Source organism: Homalodisca vitripennis, chromosome 6 (genome assembly GCF_021130785.1).
Source record: "Homalodisca vitripennis isolate AUS2020 chromosome 6, UT_GWSS_2.1, whole genome shotgun sequence".
Lineage (NCBI taxonomy): Eukaryota > Metazoa > Arthropoda > Insecta > Hemiptera > Cicadellidae > Homalodisca > Homalodisca vitripennis.
Genome location: NC_060212.1, coordinates 13784369 through 13802966, shown reverse-complemented (window position 1 = coordinate 13802966; position 18598 = coordinate 13784369).

Below are 18598 nucleotides of genomic sequence, written 5' to 3'. Positions count from 1 at the left end.
ACCAATCTTTGCGCTTTGGTTACCATTTATGTTGGTAAGGAGGTTAGACATAACTAATATATATATATATATTATTTTTTTAGCAAGATATTGTATACAATGTATTTGGAATTTAAATTGTCGATAAGAATTTTCCTATACACGTTTGTATTTGTAATTAATAGTTAGTTTGTAGTATGTGTTTGTGTGTTTTTTTTAGATTTTCTTCTCGAATAGCTTCGGCTAGAGGGAATAAAAAGTTTACTGCATTGTAAACAAATAGTTCTTCTTGAATAAAAAGTTTGAATTTGAATTTGAAAAATCTGCTCAAAGATAAAACTGAATTTGCAATTAAATACCTTGCATATTACTTTGTAAATGATTATAGAACAGAAATATGAAGATTTTAATAGTGTTACGAGAATGTGGGAATGTTCCGGAAAACATGTCAACATCCGATAAAAAGGAATGTGACCGCACATTCGAGATCCCTGGCAGTAAAAAAAGGGATAATAGATGAATAGCATCATTGGAGAGAGAGCGCTCCGTGGGTTTGGGCAGTTTCTTTATTTGTGATGCGCCCCTCCTTAGATGAGCGGTGGGTGGGCACTGTGACCCGTCACGATTTGTCTAGTAATTTCCTGAATTTGTATGTTCTCGAAGTACCGATAACCTTATAAGCAACCACCGGAGCAACACAGCGAGAGAGTTGAGCTCCAGAAGTGAACTATGACAGTTAGAATTGAGTTAATAGTTAATGACTATGTGTATACACTCGTGTGTAAATAGATAGACAGTATAGTTAATAGTGGCATTGTAACAGTTTTATAAACATTTATGTTATTTAAAACCAGCCCTCGTTTTATGTTTATAGATTTATAAGTTAATTTATTTATAAGAAAAATAAATATTTAGTGGAATAAATATTCGCCGAGTTTTTCATTTAAGCTAACCCATAAAAATATATTTTAACACATTCAAAAGATAAATGACTATTAATTTGAAGTTGCTTGATAAACGAGAAACCACATTCGAAATAATTAATTATGGTAGTCTGTGGTTTTTTAGTCTGTTGTAATAAACTATTAATAACGCATTACGTCACTCCTCCACGTGTTCAATATAATAACGAGTTTATTAGTCATTGAAGCATTATTGCTCCGAATTTTTTTTACTGTGAACCGAATTGCACACAATTTTTGAATTAGGTTCATCTTACCCTTAAATTCAAAAGTGAAAATGATTCGTACTCCGCAGCCACCCTGGGGGTGGTTGCCACCCCTTCTCGGGGGTGATTTTTTGTTTTTCAAAATAACCTCGGATATTGATAGAAGGCCTAATTTTAAGCAAAAAATCATTTATAAAGTTTTTAAAAAAATCCAGTACTTTTCAAGTTATTGGCAATTGAAAATTCTCTAATTTTTCACGTTTTTCATCGGTTTTTTGCAAATATCTCCAAAAATATACGTTTATCGAAAACTTTATAAAGAACAAAATTGTAGCAGGTAAAAGAATTAACAATTTGGTTTTTTTATAAAGTATTCTAAGTGCAATATTAAGCTAGATATTAAAGATCAAAGCCGTTTTTAATTTTGTCTGCAATTTAATCGATGTGGTCAATGCCATCTAGCGGCGAGCAGATGCATTTTAGGCATTCTAATAAAACAGATTTTTGTAGTGCTTGAAATAAGCTTTAAAATGAGCACTATTAAAAGTCTTTTGCACGTAAAAGAAGTGAGCTGTATTGCAAATAAGAGAAGCATCTAATCTTTTTTTCTTTTAAATCAATGGGTTTCATAAGTGCCATATCCACCAAAATTAAAATTAATCGTATTCCGCCTAGAATTAACTTTATTATGAAGAGTGTGATAGATTGTATCAGTTTGGCTGCTTCAGAACATATATTTTTTCAAAAAAGACACGATTGAAAAAAACATTCTAATTCTAAATAACCACCTTTTTTCATAATATCTCAAAAATGACAACAGATACGTATACAAGTGTAGGGATGAAACATTTAGGTACTTTTCTGACAAACAATTTGGTTTTTTGTTTTTTTCTATCAAACAAAAATTGACGAATATATGATTGTTTAAAGAGCGCGTGGCAGCGCAATCACAGCCTCTCTTAAGCCCTTTAACCCTTCACCGTTTGACAAAAAGGTTTCTTACTATATATTACAATGAAGGATGTTGTAGCTCTCTTAATTACCTTTACAATGTTTTTTTTATAAATTTTTATAGCATGAAAATTGAAGGAGTTATGGTCCAAAAACTTATTATATTTTTTTTATACTTAGTAACTGAAAATTTCGGAGTGTGAATATTTGGAGCATTGTGAAAGTACGCAGTATAATAGAGATCCAAAACTATTTTAATGTCTATATATATACATAATATGGCTCATATATTTTGGAAACGTAGGCATGAATACATACCAACGTTCTTATATGTATATATAACACATTTGATTGAATTTTATATAATTTGTAAATTTTTTATTCAATAAATGGCAATTTTTTACTCTAAATTAAATTATTTTTAAATATGTAATCATATATATTTACTGTTTTAATTTAGGGGTAGTTTTTAAGGGTAGAAAAGCTTAAGAATATGATAATAATTTTTGAGAGTGTGGAATAATATTTAAATCCTTTTCATTTTATTAAAAAATTAACAATTTTTTAGCAAGGGGTAGTTTCAAGGGTTGAAAGGGGGTTACAAATTTGATAATTATTATAGAGAGTATAACATATTACTTACTCTATACTTACATCTTTTTATGTCGTACCAAAGTATTTTTTGTGATTTTTTCAATTTAGGGGTTGTTTGCAAGGGTTGAAAGATTTATTTCCAAGGGGTTGAAGATTATTTAAATATGAGGTAATTGTGTTAGAAAACACTTTACAATTTCACCACTTACTATTAGACATGTTTTCTAGCGATAAAATGGCTCAATGTAAATTTTTCCATTAAGGGGTTGTTTACATCCCTTAAAAATAATAGGCGGAGTTCAGATCATTTTCACTTTTGAAGTTAAGGGTAAGATGAGCCTAATTCCAAAGTTTCATGCAAAATCGGTTTCACAGTAAAAAAATTCGGAGGTAAGACCGTATTTTTCAACTTCAATGACTGCACTATTACTCTAAAAACATTAGTTGATTCAGTTTCCTGGAACACATTAAAAGCCATTTATTTACTTCAAACTAACAAGAAACTTACATGTCAATGCCATTTGTCAAACTTACAATACCATGCTAATGTGCGTCGTTTGTATCAAGTAATCTTAATCATTTTCTCTACTAGGATAATTAAAAAAAATACTAGCATGTCTTGATATATTATAGCACATTTGTCTATGATTGTCGTTAACAAATTATATCATTATTATACAGTCATTATTAACTACATTAAATACTTTAAGCCAAAATAATTAACTTTCAAAGCTATACATTTAATGCTCTACTCCAAGATGAATATTCAAAACTCTTGTTATGAAATTCAACCCTGGTGTGTTTGAAAAGCCAGTGATCCTGTAAGGACGGACTTAGTAAGCGATTCATTACAAGGACTGTTGATTGTATTTTACCTGAAAGAATTGCTAATGATGACCTTTGCAGTTCATTGTCTGTCTCTTCTCAGTCTAGTTATATTTTTAACCGGTCATTTTGATGAGGGTTGTTTTGAACAGGATGACCCTTCCCACCATTTATATTCGACAAGCTGTTTTGGATTGCAACATTGACTAGTTAAATCAGCAGGATTGAACTCTCCAGGGAAATGATTCCAATCTTCCTTTTTAGTAAATTCTCTAATATATATGACTTGATTATTATACAAATAATCCCCATTGATCTTCTTGTTTGATCTAAGTTAGAGCAGTAGTAGAATTACTCCATACATATGTGTTGTATTTCTGTATTTTCTTCAAGAAAAAACTGTTTGAGTCTAGCTCTAATGAATGTTGCCAAATGTTCCTGGCCAGTATTCATTCAAGCCAACGAACAAAGTGTTGCAATAAAAACTTTAAGATAATTCACACAGGTTTTACCCCGTTATTTTATTAGCAAAAACCTTTCACTTTGTACTAAATAAATTGTAGAAAGAAACAAAAAATAAACGATAAACATATAATTCAATGTTTTAAGCTTGTTTTTGACGATAGAAGAAATGTAAAGGAAACAGGAGTTCTTTTGACATTTGCTATCGTTTAATGATACAAATATTCAGTGACACCAAGTTTCGAGCTCTGCAATCTTATGTCTCCTTCAGGTGAATTACTAATTTAAACACATAACTGCAATCTAAATAAAAATAACAAGTATAACAGAGCGCTGTGACTCGCGTAGCCAGGAATCACAAATGTCATGGTTTTTTTTCAACTCCACCCACATTTACTCTAAAAAATGCACTTAAATAAAGCTAAACTATAGAAAACAGGTTATAAAAAAGGTTTACACTCACGGATCAACCACAGTGAGTGGGCCAGAAGTTAATAAGTAAAATTGGTTGGTTTTGGAAGTTGGTAAAATGTAATAGAAGGATATTTAAGAATATTTATTTAAAGAGAAGTATTTTAGGTGATCTTTCTGATTAGATATAAAAAATAACTAATCTGTTTAAAAGTGATCGAAGGATGTAAAAGCTTAGGATCTTAAACCACAAGCAAAATGAGACAGCTGTAACGCTATCTGAGACTGAGGTCAGTATTGGCAGTATTGACAAGTTATTTGTTCTACGGATGTTGGGTTATCCTTAGTTCTTATGCCCTGTGATAGAGTGCAATGTTAGACGTCTCTGTCTGAATCCAACTGGATTAGATGTCGGTACCCTTGCACAGTGATACAGTTCGTTTATAGATCTTATTTATGTCACTAATGCTTTAAGAGGAATTTTGTCACTACTAAGTTTTTGGTAGAGATAGGAATGTAAAATAGGGCTAGATATTACTCAAAAAGCTTGTGGATAGAGTGAAATTACGCTTAGAAGTGGTTAAGCAGCTATAAGTGATGTAGAGTGGCAGTGTATGTTTTTTGCCTTCCACTGGCTGCTACATTTTGAAAGACCATGTTAAATTAAACTCCTATGTACGCCTTAGAGAAGTGTGTAACGTCCTTCGTCCTTCCGAAGGAAGCATAACGGTTTCATTTCTAAAATATGAACCAGAGAATCTTTGCAGTGCTCGTTTCAGAGAATTAGATTTTCTAACGTTCCCGGCCCTCCCTATATATACAAGACCGTCCTGTACTGCCATTACAAATTCATGAATGACTGTCACTGTGATATCGAGAAAATAGATAAATAAGTATATTTGGAAATAATCTGCGTACAATGATATGATGTTTTATCCTGTGATATTTTTCGTAGGATCAGTTTGCTCACACAATTTCCCTTTTCTGATTCAAATTAATGTAAAAATGTTTTTCTGTATCATTGCCCATCTGTCCGCATGACTCTCGAGAGTTAAATGAGCCATAGTATAAAGAATAACATACAACCTCAGCAAAGCTGGTTGCGCGACATGTGTTATAGAATACACCTTTCATGTTCAGTAAGATAAATACCTAAAACCTTGTTTATGTTTTAATTACTGAAAGAACAAAATTTTGACGTGACAACGTCTTAAATTAGGTTGCGGCTCGGAGTCACTCATGAAAAAGTGTAACGCCCGGTAACGTTACGATGCCCGTCCAGTGGGTCCGCCGCACGGGATCCGCACGGGATAAAAGCAGATAACTATGTTTATTCGTGAAAATGTGGAGTGCTTAGATTCGTCATTTACAACAACTACAACAATAAAGGTAAATAATTGTACACTGATATTTCATTATCGTAAACTATGATTGATTGATTAATTGTTAGATTGACACAAAAGTTGAGAAACTGAGTTTATAGGTTTATGTCATACTATTGACAAATGTTGATAGTGTTAAGTAAATTATTAGTTTAAATCACTCTGCAATCAATCGTAATTCAGGTCGATTGAGAAGAAACAGCGCGTATTGCTAGTCAAACATTTAAAATAACAAATTATAACCTCTAACCTGTCATAACAGTGCGACCAAACAAACGAACTAAACCGACCAATCACCACGCGCGGAGTTAGAAATTTAACTGTGTTTAGCAAGAATTTCAAATTCCAATTTTAGTAAATGTTTTATTCAACTTTACCATTTTACAATAACAAATTTTAATTAATTTCAAATTATGTACAATGTTTTAGTAAACAAAATATATTTCTATAGTTAAAATTTGTGCAATTCTTATTTTCATTCAATTCCTTGTTCCTATTGTGCAATTTAATAATATTCATATCAATAAATATTCTACCGAGAAAAAGACGTTGTCACGTAAAATCTTCGCCCGTAAAACCGACTTTAAAGGCAACCATAATTTTTTTAAACTGACAACGTTTCTCTTACCACGAGACGGAATGTGATGTAAACAGAATATTTATTTCAATATTTCAATTCAGTTAAAGTGACGCATTCCAATATTCATTTTCACATTATTTCTTGTAGTGAATACATGAATACACGTTATAACATGTTTCCGGAGAAATGACAGCGGAACAACACAGAATATTCAGTAATAATCTCCATACATACACTAGATTACTGTCTATCCTTGTCACTGACACTGTATTACTTACTCGGTCTTGAAGCTGTCTATACTGTTTGTATATATAAATTATTCCGGTGCAGACACCTGGACTAATTTGGAAAATTGGTTAAAATCAACTGGAGCCTTATCAATCGAGGAGCTGGAACATTTTTATTTCTGTCTGATCAGTCTGCCCACACGATATATAGAAAAATATCCCCTATAGAGTTGTATTTTTCATGAATCTTTATTTTTATATAGGCAACACTGATTTCAAAGTTGGTACATGTCCCTGCATGTGATTTGGCTGAGCGTCAGCGAATATCTTTAAATTGGTCTTATGGGTAACATTATGGTAACGATCAAATAGCGGAATTAATAAATTTGACACTAAACTGAGTTTAATCCGATGAGATTTTAACATTTAGCATATTAAGATATGGAAGTAATATTCCAACGCATACAAATATCATCTTTTGGTAACTTGGTGGGTTGAATTTTGTTTACCTAAACACAGTTTGGTAACCCAACTCAATCGAAACAAATATTAATGTACACGTGCTAAGCTATCTCGAGAATTATCTACTGAATAGACTTTAAATCTTTCATCACACATATATAAATAATTCAAATTTCTTAAATTCATGATATTTCAATAGAATTTTATATTTTTTTCACTTCTACATCGACCAGAATAAGTTCTATGAAGTGGCATGTCCAACCGTAAAATTATATTGAGTGTTACTTAAACGTATCCCTCAGTAGGCTTACAAAATATGTCTTCCGAGCATATGTAACGATTTCTTTTCTGTATGATTGTTGACTGAAAAGCTGTCCTGTTCTTTATCATAAAAACCTAATAGTAAGCTACGCTTTACTAAAATGGTATATGAGAGAAAATATGACTAATATAAAAACATTTTTATTGTAAAAATTTTGTTGAAGGGGGCAGAATAAATTTACCTGGGATGACAATCGTTCTGAATACTTAAAAGCTTTTAAAGGATGTAAAGTGTTCTTCCGGAAAAGTTTTATACCTTAACTGGATCAGATCTGCTTGGCTGATCTTTAATCTTCTCCGAGTTGTAAGTTGCCATGGAAACGGGTGGTTGTTACTGAGGTTTCTGTGACATTACTGATTTGTACTATTGAACTTTGATCCACCAATGTCTATCAATACAAATTGTTTTAATGCTGGTTTCTTAATGACACTTCGTGGTATTATAGATGCATAATGGAATTTAATTGTATTGCCGAAAGAATTAAAGAACTTTTCTGTTACAAAATCACATTTAAACCAGAATTTTCGTTTCTTTTAGTTAATTTTATAATGCTCGATTATATTTATGTCAATAGTGTCCGGTTTTTAAACCTCAAATAACAAAGTAACTGGCTACAGAGATTTATTTGTCCATGGAGGCTCCTGAGGAACTGCCATCTTCAAAGAATTATTGGTTTTGGATCTCCCACAATAGCAAATTTTTCTGGTCTCAGGAGCATATTTAGAATGTAATTAGTAAAAAATCCTTAAACCAATGACAATTTTTTCCAACGAGTTTTCGACAATTGCACCAATGAGAGATTCCTGCCTTTGAAAACAATGGAGGTTCCCAACCTATTTAGGATCCTGGTCTCCAGAAGATTTTGACCTTCAGTAGAACACGACTAATAGAATGTTTCAGCTCCTTTGGTTTCCGACTATTGGGAGCTCATCTCTTTAAAAGCTTTCTATCTAGGGAACTCTTCACCTCTGAAAATTCCATCTGGTAACAATTTTGAAGATTTCAATATTTATAGAGGTTTGTATTTTCAAAAATGTGAGGCCTTTAAAAGTCTAAAATTTGTAGAAGTTTAAAATGTCTAAAAAATACTGACTAAAAAACTTCTTTTACATATCCCTATATATTAAAGGTTTTGGCTTATGAAAGATCCCAACCAATGGCAAGACCCAGCCTTTGAGAGTTCTCAAATTAATATCTTCGGAGACGGGATAAATTTCGGTCTTACTCTAAGCTGAGCCACTGGTTCGCAATTGCTCTTACTGGGCTCTTTGAAGCCGTGTATTCATAACATACATATAGGAATATATACAGTGATGAAATGTTTTACATCTCAAGGGACTCAATTATCAAAAAGTGTACATTTTATTCATCCCTTAATTAAACGGGTTTTTCGCGTGAATTTAAATTACATTGCAGCTAAAATACAGTTCCACTACAAGAGCATGAAGGTTTTCACTGAGAAATTAGAATAGAATAGAATAGCTTTATTTCTCTCAAAACATCACTAATTACATTTTGTGAATATGTAAAATAAATGAACTTAAAATATAACACAAATATTTTTCTAAGTTATGTGAAAGAGAGAGCCCTCACATGGGCTAAGCCTGTGTGTGAGGGCTGAGTTGAAATCAATAAACAATATATATATAAAATACAAATAAACAAAAGTTACTGAAATTGAATACAAAATAAATTAAAATTAATAATTCATTACTATAGATTAGAGTGTGTCTCAACCGAATATAGTATTTAATACAATCAAGGAAAGAAATATTGAAATTGATCAATATAGACTAATTGTACATACTCTAAGCAATATTGGATTGACTCACACACTCATTTATTCTCCTAATACCCCTCCCCCTTGCAAAACACTCATTCAAATACACACGCACGTACACACACACACACACACACACACACACACACACACACACACACACACAACCACTCGTGCAATACTAACTAAATTCCTTTTTTTATTTATCCTTTGTATAAAACCCCACACATGCTAGCACACGCACGCATATCCACACAAACCAACAATTTTCTTTTTTTACGGTGTTTTGTTAGTTAAATCAATCAAACTTAAACATTCAAGGTCTTTTAAAGAAAAGGAAAACGACTCAGCTATTGTTAAAAATTGTATACAGACGTAGTTATGGCACTAGTATTTTCCCTTCCTGTTTCTACTAACCATTTGCATACTTTGTTTTTATACAGTTGAAAACTAATATTTTCAATATTTCTTAGCTCATCAGGAATATTTTGGAAGAGTACGTGAGCTATATAATATGAGTTTGTGGTGTTGATTGTTTTGTAGATTTTTGGTGTGTATATACCTATACTACTTTGAAAACGTGTAAAATACTTATGGTTTGCTGATTCTAAAAACTGAAATTTGTTTTTAAAAGCGTATAACATTAGTTGTTTTACATAAAGTTGTCTGACATCAAGCACTTTAAACTCAGAGTACAACAAATCTGAAGGATATCGGATTGGTTTCTTTAACGCGGCTTTTAATTATAGATTTTTGAGTTATTTGAATTGGTTGAATTTTGAAAGAAAGGCCCCTCCCCAAGAAATTATTCCGTATTGTATAATTGATTGAACGTAAGCATAATAAACAGTTTTAATTTGGGAAAAATTTAGAATACGAGATAAGTTAGAAAACATTAAAAATACACTTGCGCAACCTGCTATTAATATATTGAACATGTCTCCTCCAACTTAGCCTATTGTCAAAAATAACCCCTAAATATTTATATTCCCTCACCTCTTTCTAAGGGCTTGCATCTACATGGAACTCCAGTGCCCTGAACACATGTATGTAATGTTAAAACCATATCCACTGGGTCACTGATAGCCCGAAGTGAAACAGCCATGTGTTTAGTTTTTGATACATTAACCGTCAGACGGTTTTGGTCAAACCACTGTTTAACAACACGGAGTCCTCTCTCTGCATTTAGGTAAGTTTCATCCCAATTATTCCCTTCAAAAACTAGCGCAGTATCATCAGCATATAAGTAAATACTACAGTTATCTAGTTCAACTTTGCTTAAATTATTTATATAAATTAAAAACAAAAGAGGTCCTAAGGTACTTCCTTGAATAACTCCGAAATCAATATTCTTTAGATCACTTTCTGCCCCGTTTATAGATACCACCTGCTGTCTGTTAGAAAGATAGCTTTTAAACCAACTTAGGCTCTTACCTTTAATACCAACAAACTCTAGTTTTTTAATTAAAATGTCCCTGTCTAAAGAATCAAAAGCCTTAGCTAAATCAATAAAAACCATTAGAGAGCGCTTGTTTATGTTAAGATTATCATGCAGCTTATGGGTCAGTCTGAGAAATACGTCATTGACGGTCAGATCACCTCTGAAGCCAAATTGGTTTTCAGATATAATTTTATTTTTGAACAAATATTTAGAAAGTTGTTTCCTTACACATTTTTCGATGACCTTTGACACAACACTTAGCAATGATATAGGCCTATATTGACAGCAATTCCCCTTCAAACCTCCTTTAAAAAGAGGGATTACTTTAGCAAATTTAAAACAGTCAGGAAAAACACCTTCTAGTAAACTAGAGTTGACTACTTTCAACAAAGCTTTTTTAATACATTCAAAGTTAGTTTTAATCATGTCTGCAGCTATTTCATCTATACCAGGTGCTGAACCTCCCCGCAACTCCCTTACACAATTTGCCAACTGTTCCTCAGTGACAGGCTCTAGCTGGAACTCTGTTTGTACCTGATACCTCTCATCAAATACTACACAGTCTACCGTCGGGATCTTATTGGCTAACTCTTCTCCTACTTTAACAAAATAATTATTTAATTTGTTTGCAACTTCCACTGCTAAACCCTCCCCACTACTATTAGCATGACTAGAAAAATGTTCAAATGGAAATTCCCCATTTTTACTTTTTTTACCTACAAATTCCCCTATATGTTTCCCAAAGTTTTTTTGGATTGCCTACTGATTCATTTATTTTATTTTTATAGTAATTATCTTTTGAAATTTTTAACAAATTACTCAATAGATTTCTATAATTTTTGTAATAGTTGATCAGATTTCCGTTGAAAGGTTGCTTCTTAATTGTTTTACTAATTTTATCTCTGTGCCTAATTGACTTAATCAAGCCCAGAGTTATCCACGGCTTAATTTTAACAAGCTTATTACTGTACTTTTTAACTTGAGTGGCAGAGTCTATTATATTTTTGATTTTTTTGACGAACGTAGAAGAGCATTCATTTGCATTAGTTGAATTGAGAACAGTTTCCCAGTTTTGTTTTAAAAGGAGATGTTTTACTTCAAATTTATTAATAAATTTTATGTTTTTAAAATTATTTTTTAGATTTATTTTTACCAACCGAAACCTTCCATTCCACAGCTGTAGCATAGTGATCAGTTACCCCGGTGTCAACAACCAGTGAAGAAACATTGTCGGTTACTTTTAAATTAACAAAAATATGATCTATACATGTATTTGTCTGTGGCGTGACCCGAGTTGCTTTTGTTATACAAGGAGTAAACCCAGCCCCATACAGAACGTCTAAATAGTGCTCTGATACAAGTGTTCTGTTATCTTCCAAAATACAACAGTTGATATCTCCTATCAACCAGTGCACACAGTCCCTTGACCGGCCTTCATAGTATTGTTCAAGGTCACTGATAAAGAGTTCAAGGTCCCTATCTGTAGAAGGACTGCGATAGACAGCAAGCACAGAAAACTTCTCTCTACCAAGCGACATGTCTAAACACAAACTAGTAGCACTATGCAAACCAACTTCTGACATAGATACGTTTAACTTAGAACTAACATAGCAGATAACCCCGTTTATTCTGATTCCTTTTATTTTTATTACAAAAAGTATCAAACCCCTGAAGCTCTACCAAATCACGATCCTCTGAACATAACCACGTTTCTGTTAAAACTATAATATCAAACTCAGTTTTGATTGTACTTAAAACTACCAACAAATCTTCGAAATTTTTGTTATAGCTCCTTATATTTAAATGAAACATTTTTAAAAAATTCCCAAAACAAAACTTATTTGAAAAAATACTATCAATCACATTTACACTCTCACACTCCAGACATTCCACATTCCTAAACTCATTCAAAACATTTAACGAATCACTCATCTTATAATACACACGTGCCTCATTCGCTCCGCCTGCCCTACCTGTCATTGAAATCCTATTTATATCCTACATAACCGTATCGCACTACATTGTAATGCAAATAAAAACTAGCCAATGTTTGAAAAATCCTAAATACATAAAAAAATAGCGTTACCAAACAACATAAACATAGTTAAAGATAAAATCCTTATATATAGCCTTCAGTATGTAAATAAAGAAATTAAGAAGAAATTGTATCTTTACTTCGGAAATGTTCACTGTTTTAATAAAAAATATTAAAGCCAATTAATAGAACATCTTTGCAATTGTCATGAAATACTTCCCTAGTTCTGCCAATTTAGTTTCAGAAGTACTTAGGAACTGTTACAATTTTATAATAAAATATTGATGCCAACTAGGGCCATATTACAAATATGTATTTTGGATCTACATAGAAAACTGTTTTTCTGTGAGCCTGACTTTGCTAGGCTGTAAACATTCATGATTTGTACTTCATTCATGGTTCTTTCAAATTACGGTTCAGATCCCACACACATATAAAAATGAAAGACGGTTGTGCACATAATATCATTAACCTTTAACTCCGTTTCCTTTCCTAAAATGGTTACTGTATACTTCAGTTATTGTTTGTCACCATTTACTCCATAGATCACCATGACGACTCCATGTCGATTTTATTTCTATTTTTATCATGCTGATTTTCGTAAATATCTATAAAAAATTATGGATATAATAGTAAATATACAAATAGGTTATACATTTATAGATGTTTTTAAACGAATGCAAATCAAAAAGTGAATTAAAACATTATTTAAGGTATTTTAATGAAAACAAACACTCGCTGGAATTTAAATTTTTGAATCTTGAATTTGTTGTGCTAATAATACGTTTGATACAATCTCATAACAATCCTATTATACGCTATAATTATATAGTAGTACGTAAATCACATGACTGACAATGGAGATCATAATATTTATTTATTTATTTCCTTCCAACGGTCAAAAACCAATTTACATTTATTAACTTATAATAGATGATTAAATCATACTTAAACAAAAGGGCCAAACCAAACATGCAACTGGACTCTAAATTAGATCTAGGCATAAAATACGTATAATTAATGTAATAAGAAAGTATAAATTATATTAAAAATTAGTGAAAGTATATAATAAATTAGTGATAATATTAACTTAATACACTACTGTAAGATGTGACACCATATGGAGAAACAAACAGACAAAAAAATAACAGTGTAAATAAACTATACAATTATTAACAAAAATGAAATATAAACTTTAAATGAATAACAAGAGTAAAAAAATATTAACATTAATGACTGATAGTGGTAAATAAAAAAACTGAAAAAATAAAAAATATTTAATTTAAATGCATGCACATTACTGTCTAAGACGTGACATATGAATAAATAAAGAGATAAATAATAACAGTGCAAATAAACTATATAAAGTAAACAACAATGGGGAAAAATACTGCAAATAAATAACAAGAGTAAAATATATATATATATATATATATATATATATATATAGGTACCAACAGAGAAAGAAAAACTAAAAAAACATCAAATAAATGCAAATATATAACCAAGAGGCACAGTCGTAATTAATTATAAATGTGTAACAAAAGACAAGCAGAAACAATAACAGAGCAACACAACAAGAATAACGGGGGAAAAGTTATCAGACGATATGTAAGTCATGACAGGCTAGTCTCAACTCTCTCTTGAATATTACGGTTGGCAGGGATTCTCATTGATGGTGACGTACGTTGATGGTCGTTTTCATTTTATTTAGATGTTGTGTAATAACTGTCATCTCTCAGACGTAATATAAATATCGTACTTCTTGATGCTAGACTCTTATTGGCTTGGATATAATAACAAATAGCACAATTAATCATGATCTTTTCAATAAAATTGAGAATGTTAAATGTCAAAAGAAATTTTTAAACGATTAATTACTTGTTTACTAGTAATAGTTTTTCAATCGCAAAATGTATTGAGACATCGTACATAAAAGTTACAGTCTAACCACTAAGGCAACCTTCTGTTGAGGTTCGGTCACTTTGGCTATAAATATTAAAACAAATAATTAACTAGAAAACCGATAAAGATTATAAACAATGGAACAAACCTCAACCAAAAAAAAAATTAAACACAAACGATTACATTGAGTCTAAGGACAAAAACATAGGACCGGAGGTGGCTGCCCTTTCTGGCCCTCTCGACCGCGGCCTCTCTGTTCTCTGTGTTTCAAATGACGCGCCGTCAGTGCTTCACCTTCTATAGTGCGGGTGTGACGTGTTTTTTGTGACCTTGGCTCCTGTGCGGTGACATTGCTTGGTTCAGTTTCTCAACATATAACTATGGCACATGTCCGAAATCCCAATATTCTTCCAGAATATACAAGATAAAATACATTTCATGTAGTGCAGAAATAGGATCATCATAAATAGTTAGATTAAACTGTTTGCTTTAAATAGTTTTTTGGTCATATACTGTACTCAGTAGACAACTTTAAATGTCTTGGAGTTCACTCCAAGTCCTAAAATACGATTCTCTTATGCATTTGTAGCAGATGGATGATGGATGGTGGATGGTAGATGATGGATAATGGATGGAGTATGATACCGTTTATAAGCTGTCTATCCCATAATCACCAATTCCTTATTTTCAATTGTGAAGCAAGGCTGATATCACATAGTAACTGTACCATCTCCAAACCCAATATCAAGCAAGGCGATCCAGCGATCTCAATATTTCAATTCTAATAGTTTTGATTTTTAAAGGGGTGGTTTTCATTGATCACTCTTAACTTTTTTAGGAGAAAATGGTCCAACAATTTCCAAATTTTATTCTACCTCTTCGATAATCACACCCTTAAAATTTATGATAAGGAACCAGTGTTATACGCTTTCGCTATTAATCATCCAACGTGATGGCTGTTGTAAAGAAGGGCAGAACTGTCAAGCGTTGCTTTTGTTCGAAACTTAGGAATGTTTTGTAGAATAAAGATAAAAGGGTGACACAGAGTTCTCTTGGACATTTGTCATCGTTTGCATTAGTGTCCGCAGGATATGTCGAGAACGTACTGAGCTACTGAAAATTTCCATGTATCACTATCACCTAAGAGACTAGCAAAATTCCTTTTCTGTCTGCTTTTATGTTTTAACGGAATGTCTGAAGAACGGATTGAGTTATAGACTTGATATTTTAAATAAAACTTCTTTAGACGTCTGACATGTAACTAGTGTAATTTTACCTCACATTTTTACGATCCTTGATTTATTTCGAGAACTCTCCCTATATGTTATCCTGCTTTAAAGTTTTAAGGGATGCCAACATTGTACAGTTTTACATAACTCTGAATTTATTCGAGCAACAATGTGTTTTGATATACTGTTTTAAAAACCTTATATGATATTATTTATAATATCAAAGTCTAGTTTAGAATTAATTATTTCCTAGTGATATTTCTATGAGGTTATTATTACATTAAAATAATATACTAGTCCAGCACGGCGGTCGTTTTGCTTTTATGTGTTTTGAAATTAGGTATTAACACTGAATACGAGTGTTTTGATATTAAATACATATCTATCTTTAGTATCATTATACATTTTGTCTAAAAAAACTATTGACTAGTCTTTCCCAAATTATTGAAATGTTCTGTTTTTTATAACATTGTCGATTTTAAAGTTTTAACCGTTTCGATTCTAGACGACATAATACAGAATTTCATAGTTTAGGAGGAAAGAATACAGCATCATTCAAACTTGACAGTCCGCTTTATCTACTGGTTAAAATATAATTTGACTATTAACTACTTGCTCAAATTACACCTTTCCTCTATTTATTATTAGTTTTAACTAATACCCCTTAAGTGGCGGAATCTTTTTTGTACAACTTGGAACCACTCTTTCATTGCACCCAGCGAAGCTTTTACCTCCGTCTGCAATGAAACAGTGAGACGGGGAGTAAGGTTTCAGAACAATGTATTAAAAATGTATTTGTAAACATCCTCGAAGTATATGTATTTGTAGCGAAACGAGTTCTTTCTGATAATTTCTGTGTCTAGTTTTGACACAATTTTAGAAGGAAAAATAATATCTATCCGACACGAGGGTAAAAGTTCTACTCATTCATAAATGCTGACACGTTACTATTAGCCAGATTATTAGTTGAATAAGAAACTATATTTAATATTTTATAAAACATTCAATTTAATTAGTTCAACAGATTTATATTGTATAAAACGCAGTAAAACTAATCATTTATTTTTAAAGTTCCTCTGGTTACGGCATAGTGAAGGGGTTTTTACTTAGTCAACAAGGAATTTAATTAAGCTGCACTTGATCGTGTTGTGGTAAAATAGGATCTATGTCTTCCTTTGTGTTTATTCCTGGATTAAAATGTTATGTCTTGAAATTATAATATGGGTTGACATTTACTTAATATGTACTTAGATCGTTACTTAAGATAGTGCAATCATATTTTGATTTGGAAAATATTTTTTCACCAGCACATATATGTGGATTCGCCCGCAATTTAAACGTAACATTCCGTGAACCTTATCGAATAGCTCTAACGATTTTTATAAGACGTTACCCAAAGCCAACGTTCTCTTGGTTCTTAGCGAAACCACTTATGATGTAATACAATAGGGTACTATGATATTTTTTAAATGAAATTAGTCATTATAATATATCATACATAAAGTACCCATTTTTATTATATATGTGGGTAAGATGATCAGAGATTAAGAGAAATGGCGAGTCATTCTTATTTCTGGTTGTGCGCTTTTAAGATAATTTCTGGTTTGAATTAATTATTTTTCTCGACGGAAACTTGAATTTTGCTATTTTTTACCGAGAAATAATATTTATAGATATATACAGAATTTCTTTCTATGGGGTTACTTAAAGGAACAAGTTTATACTCGTACCTTCAATAATGATGAGAAATTAAAACAATCAATTGAAGGTGAATTTCTCCGGATACCACAAAATTTTTTTGTAACAGCTTACGATTCATTTGTTAAGCGCTGTTATCAGTGTGTCGCTGTGGATGGATTAAAGTTCGAATAATTGTGGACTGTAAACTGTAGATTTTTAATAGGCTATGTTTTAATTTTTTGATTCAAATGATTTATTTCCTCTAGAACATGACAATAAATAATTTTAAAAACCAAACAAATACTGTTTTAGAGCTGAAATCTTTACAGCTTATTTTAAGGCATATTTATTTCTGTTCGGTGCATAAATGGGCAAGTAATATAAAATCAAACGTTTAAACCTTTTTGAGGGACACCCGGTATATAATTGCGTATTAAGGTTGGATTCAAATCAGAACAGTTTTTTTAAATGTTATGGATAAACCATTTTTCATTGAAAATTAAAAACTGAAACCAACATCAACAGTATTAACTCATTTCAATACTTGCATTATGGCAGATGTCATCCGTCCTATGCTATGGATAAGTCCCACGACATTTTTGAAAACAATATTTTAGTGTTAAGGGTAAATTATAAACGATTGGATATCATAAACATTAAATACCCTTGTTTCCAGAGGTTGCTGCTGCGACGAAGATGCGCTGATCACACGAAGAATACCACATCGTCAGTGTAGAGTGCGAGATCCATTCTGGGAGTCAGCGGGATGTCATTGTACCACGGGTACAATATCGGTCCAAGGAACGATCCTTGTGGTAAACCAGAGAGACTGGTGAAGACTTAAGATGGTCGGTCCCACCCACAGCGAGACGGAAATATCACGCCACAAGAGTGGACTGTGTGCGAGTTTGAAGAAGAGCCACATGATCGAAGTCCTTGCTCACATATATTGCCACCGTCATGGTAACCAGGTCCGTGTTCATATTGTCCGTCAGCTGAATAATTGCTCCGGTTAGTTGATGGATGGTGGAATGGCCTCTTCGAAAGCCTTTCTGGTCATCCAGGGGGGGAGTGGTACTCCTTGGGAATATAGCTAGCATACGTTTCTCCAGAATTTTTGAGAGACTTAGCAAGAGAGAAATCTGAAGACAACCCTCCGGCAGCA